This window comes from Gossypium hirsutum, chromosome A07, assembly GCF_007990345.1.
Source record: "Gossypium hirsutum isolate 1008001.06 chromosome A07, Gossypium_hirsutum_v2.1, whole genome shotgun sequence".
Classification (NCBI taxonomy): Eukaryota; Viridiplantae; Streptophyta; class Magnoliopsida; order Malvales; family Malvaceae; genus Gossypium; species Gossypium hirsutum.
The window spans coordinates 8,279,818-8,286,750 of record NC_053430.1 but is presented as its reverse complement, the minus strand read 5'-3'; the positions used below and the strand labels follow the sequence as shown (position 1 = coordinate 8,286,750).

The following is a 6,933-nucleotide window of genomic DNA, read 5'->3' as shown; positions in this document are numbered from 1 at the left end:
AACCCAGCCCAGACGTTATGGCCGAATCTGACGTGCCACATTGGAGTTGAAAACCCACGTTCCGTTTTAGTGTTTTAAAAACCATATATTTTGTTGAGTTAACAAGGTGTATGGAAGCTGGGCACCAGGTAGGTATCCGAGATAGAGGAGGTGAGCCATGAAGGCTGCTTAAGTACCAAGCTCTTTGATTGGATCCAATCCTAGACATGCCCACAACCATAGCCACACTTTGTTATATCGAGTTTAACTTGTTTAAGTGAACGACTTTGATAAATCGATTAATCGTGGTGTTGAACTCTTTGAAAACAAGTATCGTTTTGAAAACACGTCCTAAGTCTAGCCCATTTGAATAATTATCAACCAAGTTTGAAGTTATTAAAATTAAAATAATCCCGAAAAGAAATAAAAGGAAAGTTAAAATGGCCTTATTACAACCCAAAAATAAATAATAATTAAAGGGAATCTAATGAAAACCCACACTTATTTAAAAGTCCAAAGACAATCACCGTGGCTACTCTGAATCCCCTCCGGCCCAAGTCCCCACATCAAGGCTCACCTGCAAGGTTAAGGAAAGGGGGTGAGTTTGGAAACTCAGTGTGCAACAAGCCCCTTTCAGAGCCCAAAACAATAACAGCCTGTTAGGTCTAAGCCCAAACCAATCTCAAACATGTACTGGGCCATAGCCCTTTTCATATTTCATAATTCATAACACTGGGTCGAAGCCTTTTCATATTTCATATTACTGGGCCGGAGCCTTTACTGTAACCGGTACGGCCCAAAGGCCCATTTTTATGTCACATGTAATGTCAATGAAAGAATGCAACCCATTTGGGGAGGCTACTCAACCCACCATCCGCTACTCTCTACCTGTACCAACCAACACACCATGTGGGGATTAACTCGACCCACCCCGCCATAACTCTCCACTGGCAGCATAGCTACTTTATCATATAACTGGAGGCCTAGCCTCTTTTAATAACTGGGGCAAAGCCCTTTTTTTTAATAACTGGGGCATAAGCCCTTTAATAACTGGGGCATAAGCCCTTTTAATAACTGGGGCATAAACCCTTTTAATAACTGGGGCATAAACCCTTTTAATAACTGGGGCATAAGCCCTTTTGCACTTCCTCCATCCATATAAAAACCCAACCCAATGCATTTATGAACATCTCGTGTGCATATCATACATATCATGTGCATATCATACATGTCATGTGCATATCATACATATCATGTTTATCAAAATCCCATGCATTAAGTTCATATATAAACCCTAGGGGTATAATGGTCATTTTTACCTAAGGGCAAAACGGTCATTTTCAAGGGTAATCTTGTAATTTTACCAAAAATTAGGGTTTCCATGTTCATCAACAGTTACAAACAATTCATGGATGCAAACAGTGATTCTGGCCCATTTTTAACGAAATCGAGTTATTGGGCCAAAAACCCCTAATGGGCCCTACTTAGCCGATTCTGTCATCTAAGCCCATTTAGCCTATATCCATAACAGTATTAACAGTTTTAACATGCAATTTAACAGATTTCCATTTCCTACCAAATTTACCCAAATGGGCCCGAAAGCCTATTGGGCCCTAATTCAGCCCCTCGAGGCCCAACTTACCGTGAACGCCTAAAACACGCCCTTACCATTTCCATTATTCCCGATCATCATCTCATCGATTCTAACTAACTAGTGCGCGTTCGCTTGCTCACAAGTCCTCGAAATGCCAGAATTTCGGCATTTCAGCTTTTCGGCATTTATCGCTTTAAGCTATGAAAAGGATTCGTTACACACCTGTTTGGTGATATTCCTCGACGAGATCTCCTACACGATTTCTCCTATAATCCATCGTTAATAATCAGCTTCCCATAATTGAACCAAACCTCAAATCACCTAATACTAATACTTACACATTCGGCCACCATCCATAATGGCCTTAGGAATCTTACCTTTGTCGCGATTGATGACTAGGTCTAGCCACTCCGGTGATCCAAGATACTCCAAGTCGACACTACACCTTGCTGCTCCTTCAATAAATAAACCAAAAATATTAAAAGAAGACCCCATAAGGCCTACACCCACATTCGGCCACCTCCCTAAACTAGAGGGGTTTCGGCTTTTGGCCATAGTTACACTAGGAATTGTTTAGAGTTTGAACACTTACCACAGTCTTCCTCCTCTTGAATCCGGATGCCTAAAAGGTAAAGGAATTGAACGCCAACTATTGAAAAGGAAAGAAAAGGTTGCTGGTCACAAAGAATCGGCACCCACCTATCTTCACTGATTTCGGCTTTTTGCGGTATTTCGGCAGAAGTAGAGATTAAAGAAAGAAATAATAAATGAGTAGAGGAAAGTAATAGGCTGGATTTTGAAAAAGAAAAGGGAGAAAAGATGAGAGGAAGGATGATAGATTCGGCTAGGGAAGAAAAAGAAGAGAAAGACTAAAACAAAGGAGAAAACAGCACAGCTAAGACCCTAATGCCGAAATTACTAACCTAATACCCTTCTGCCGAGTTCCCCTCTCTAACCCCTTCCAAACGGCTAAGCTCTATCCTTCTCTCAAATCCCTAAAATCTCTCCCCTTATCCCTCCTTAATCCATGCGTTTGACTTGATCCAACTCTCCTCTTACAGAATCCACTTAGGTTCCAACACTTACCCTTCCTGCACATAAAAATAAATACTCTTATTTGCCAACATAGGGAATCGATCCCAGGTCTTCCCTTATGCTCCATGCGCCACCTTTTTAGGAGCTTAGTGGCATCACCCTTGCCACTCTACCAAAGCTCTTTTTGTGATACACTTTACCCACAACTTAATATAAGGGCACCTAGCCAGAACCCCTAACTCCTAAGTCCAAAATTTAAAAATTCAACCGGGTTTTGGCCAACTCATAAGCCTTCCATAAGCCCATTTACACACCCAAATTATGAATTCCATAATCACATACCAAATTTTAGAAAATTACTTAAAATATCAGGAATCACGAAAAACCCGAAAATCAGGATGTTACAAAACTTATGATTTTATTTTTATAATAGAGTAATTACATTGAAATTACTGTAGTATTTAGTTACTTTTTAAACTAGTTATATAAACTTCTTAGGAAGTAAAAGGTAATACAATTAATAACTAATGGAAGTTACATTTATGAGGTAAAGAAATTTAAATTTGTTCTCTTGGCAGTTGAGAGAAGGTAAAGAAATCAAGGTTCTGCTTGGTATTGAATTGTTTTCTTTTGCATATGAAATGGTTCCTCTCACAGCATACGTGTGTTGTATTGCATGAAATGGTTCCTCTCACAGCATACGTGTGTTGTATTGCATTCATTTGTCAAGGCATTTACCATCATTTTAGGCAATACATGTTCTATATATCAAAGAATTCTTATGCTGAAGATGTAGCAACTTAATTAGTGATTACGATTACTGCATGAGCTTGTGGTTCCAGTAATGTTGGAACTACAACTAGAAGGTAGCATTTTATGTAAACTATTATGATTACCAAAATGAATTTATAGGTTCTGGTGATATTGGAAGTACAAGCAGAAAATAGCAAATTCCAGTTGACATGGAAATCAAATTAAGCAATCAAATACAGAAATTAGATTGCACCTCTGATAGTTTGGGGGTTGGGGTTGCTGGTGTTGCATGTTTCTACCCATTTATCAATGCTCTAAGCCTTAGAGCAAAAGTCCATTTTCAATTTAGATCTGGAATAAGTGAATCTTACTGATGGTTTCATCTAATATAGTTCTTGAAATTCAGTTGTAGACCCTCAAAGTTTGCTAGAAGAGAAAGAAGCAATAGAAGAAAAATTACGGTTAGCTCGAGAAGATGTTATGAAACTGAAGACTGACTTACAAAGGAAAGTAGATCTCCTTCGGGATAGATTGAGTGGTAAATTTTCTTATTTATTTGATATTTGAATGGATGCACTTGATCTCTATTTGGTTGACACTTTTGCTATTTGTCTCTTTTTTTCTGCCGCAGTTGTTTTTATTTGGCAACTGTTTTGCATAATTGGTGGGCTTTTTGTAGGATCGCTAGTAGAAATTATGGGAATTGTAGGATTTTTTAAAAATGCTTTTAATCAGTAGTTAGGCATCATTTTTCTGGCATGTGTGAATTTGTTTTTATGTTATATGCAAATGTAGAATCAAGTGTGAGCAATAACATAAATCATGCTCTGGAAGTCCATCAGCACAAGAGAGATGTTCCCTTCTCTACTTTAGGCCCATTGAAGGCTAATGAACGTAAAGATCTGAATTGTGCGGTAAAGGAATACTTGATGATAGGTGGATATCGATTAACTGTAATAACATTTTGAGAAGAGGTATCTGTAACATTCGGTAGTTTTTTCGTCTTGTTACTGCTTTTTTATTCTGTAAATCTGCACTAGCTAGCATTAAAGGACCCATATAACTGCAAGGGCTGATCGTCCTATGCTAAAAGCTTGATGCAAAACTCAATAATCTGAAAATTGTGGAAATTTTGAATTATTATTTGGGAACTGCAAGAAGAGAGAAGTTCTTGCCCCACAACACCAGGGTTTATATTTTCTGAACATGAAGTTAGTTTGAAAAATAGAAAAGCCTGACTGGGAGTTATTTGCATTTGATGTTAGAACCCAAGTTCTCTTTTTTCCTGATTTTCTGGCTGGAAGACGAGCTTTAACAATTTATTGAGTTCATAGAATCTGATTTTCATATTTTCTTTGTGGTATATCTTTATCTTTCTCTAGCACAAATACATTTTGAGGCCCTGAAGGGGTTTGAAGCAGCTGCCTAAGCTGGTGAATGTGCATATTTCACAGCTAATTTTTTGTTTAACCTCAGGTTACAGATCAGAACCTTGATGTTTGGGCAAACTCACCAGCATCATTCCTGATGCCTTGTGCCATTACTATTATCAATACCTATCTTCAAGTTCGGAAGCTGCTGAGGTAGGCAAGCTGTTTCTTACTATTCATACTGAATCATACTGAATATTTTCATATTGGAATGTTCTAGCTATTGTCCTTTATTATCATCTTTTTTTTTCTTTTTTAAATTATTGTATTTGCTCTAGTTTTGCGGCGTGATTGTTTGTCTATTTTGTGTTTTTTTGTTGTTAGTTTTGTGTTATAATTTGTTCCAAAGTTAGATTTCAAATCTTTAGATTTATAATTAGGGCTTATTGGATTTACTGGTATTTTTAGTCAAATCTAACTGTTCATCAGACCCTGATATTGCCTTTTGTGCTTGTAATTTTAGATATTAGAACTAAAGAATAATTTCTATATAACGTTAAACAACAGTAGGAGGTAAAATATAGTTTGGGGTGGAATTGAGCAAAAGCTTTAGAACTGTGATTTTGAGTTGAGTTTATGTTTACTCCTTGATTGTACTAATAATAATTTGTCAGGGAATCTTATGCATTGGCTTTCTCAAACGTTCTCGCCAGCAAAAGGAAATTACAAGGGAATAAGCAATTCAAGATCTGGAGGTAAGCTATGAGAGTTGTTCAAAGCTGGCCTTTTGGTCTACATCTGGCCTTGATGATTTCTTATTTATGTATTCTTTTGTTTGATCAATTGGAGGTCTAGTCATACTCTGAATGCTTCTTTTTTATATTCAAACCTCTCCTACCACATTATAATCAAGTGTTCTTAAGTTGACAAATAAACTATAAGAACCCATTCTTGTCATGCGTTACAAGTGATTGTTGTTAAGATATTGAACCTACAACCTTTCAGGAGTCTTGAACAATTCATTTTAAGGATATTTTCTAACATTTAATACATTGCTTACTTTAACTAAATTCAAGAAAAAGTGATGCATTAATTATACGGCATTGGTTAACATTTCTCTTAAGAAATTTATCAATAAACACCTTAACATGATAAGAATATTGGAGATTTTGCAATATGGTATTGATTTCTAGGGTATTTCAGGCCAATATTGTGAAAGTATCACAGTTGTGAACTAATTTTCTCATCAAATACCATAATCTCATGGACATTTATATGCAGGAATTGGAGAGAAGAAGAGAAGAACTTGAACAAATGCTGTTGGCAGAAAGGGTATGAGAGAATGTGGGTGATTAAGTCAAATGGAGAAAGGGACATCATGTCCTTGTTGTGTGCAAGTGTTTTCTCCCTGAGAGAGGCAAGGAACCTGACATCAAGAATGGTTCAACTTAAAGATGCTTCCTTGTACTCATTCTCATCCTCTTTATATTTTCCGATGCTTTCTTCAAGTAGGATACTAAGAATTTCCTGTACTATTCTTTCTGATTGCTTATAAAATAGTTTGCTCATTAGAACCTTCATTTTCTCTTATCTTTTATTTATTTGTGTAAATCATTTTTCTTTGTTTAGTGACACAATGAATCTTTGAACATAATTTCTGTTGAGTTACATATAAATGATTTTTTAAAAATTGTGTATGGTTTAAAGTTCAAATTTAAAAAATAAAACATAATATAATATTTATCATAGAAAATAAATATTATTTAATTAAAATATATTTTTTAAAATTTATACTTTTTAGTGGCGTTTATGAAAAAACGTCGCTAAATGTAGTGACCTTTAGCGGCGTTTGAGAAAAAGCGCCGTTAAAAGTCATGGTCTTTAGTGACGTTTTTGAGAAAAGTGCCGCTAAATGTCATGGTCTTTAGCGGCGTTTTTAGGAGAAGCGTCGCTAAAAGTCATTACCTTTAGCGGCGTTTTAAAAAAAGAGCGGCTAAAAGTCATGGTCTTTAGCGGTGTTTCGGGAAAAGCGCCGCTAAAGGTCATGGTCTTTAACAGCGTTTTTTTAAATAAACGCCGTAAAATTTTACGGCGTTTGCTATAGCGGCGTTTTTTGCGACGCTTATGAAAACGCCGCTAAAGGAAAAAAAAGGCCGCTAAAAGTCTGTTTTCCTGTAGTGTTGATTTGATTTTTTAGAGAAG

At 36.5% G+C, this 6,933-nt stretch overlaps 1 long non-coding RNA gene across 1 annotated transcript; it reads left to right on the top strand.

The window, feature by feature from the left end:
• The first annotated feature begins 4,900 nt into the window (after positions 1–4,900).
• LOC107926662 (uncharacterized) lies at positions 4,901–6,311 on the top strand. Its single transcript, XR_005930290.1, has 2 exons — positions 4,901–5,486; positions 6,013–6,311. It is a non-coding gene; the product is annotated as an uncharacterized lncRNA (long non-coding RNA).
• The last annotated feature ends 622 nt before the right edge of the window (positions 6,312–6,933 follow it).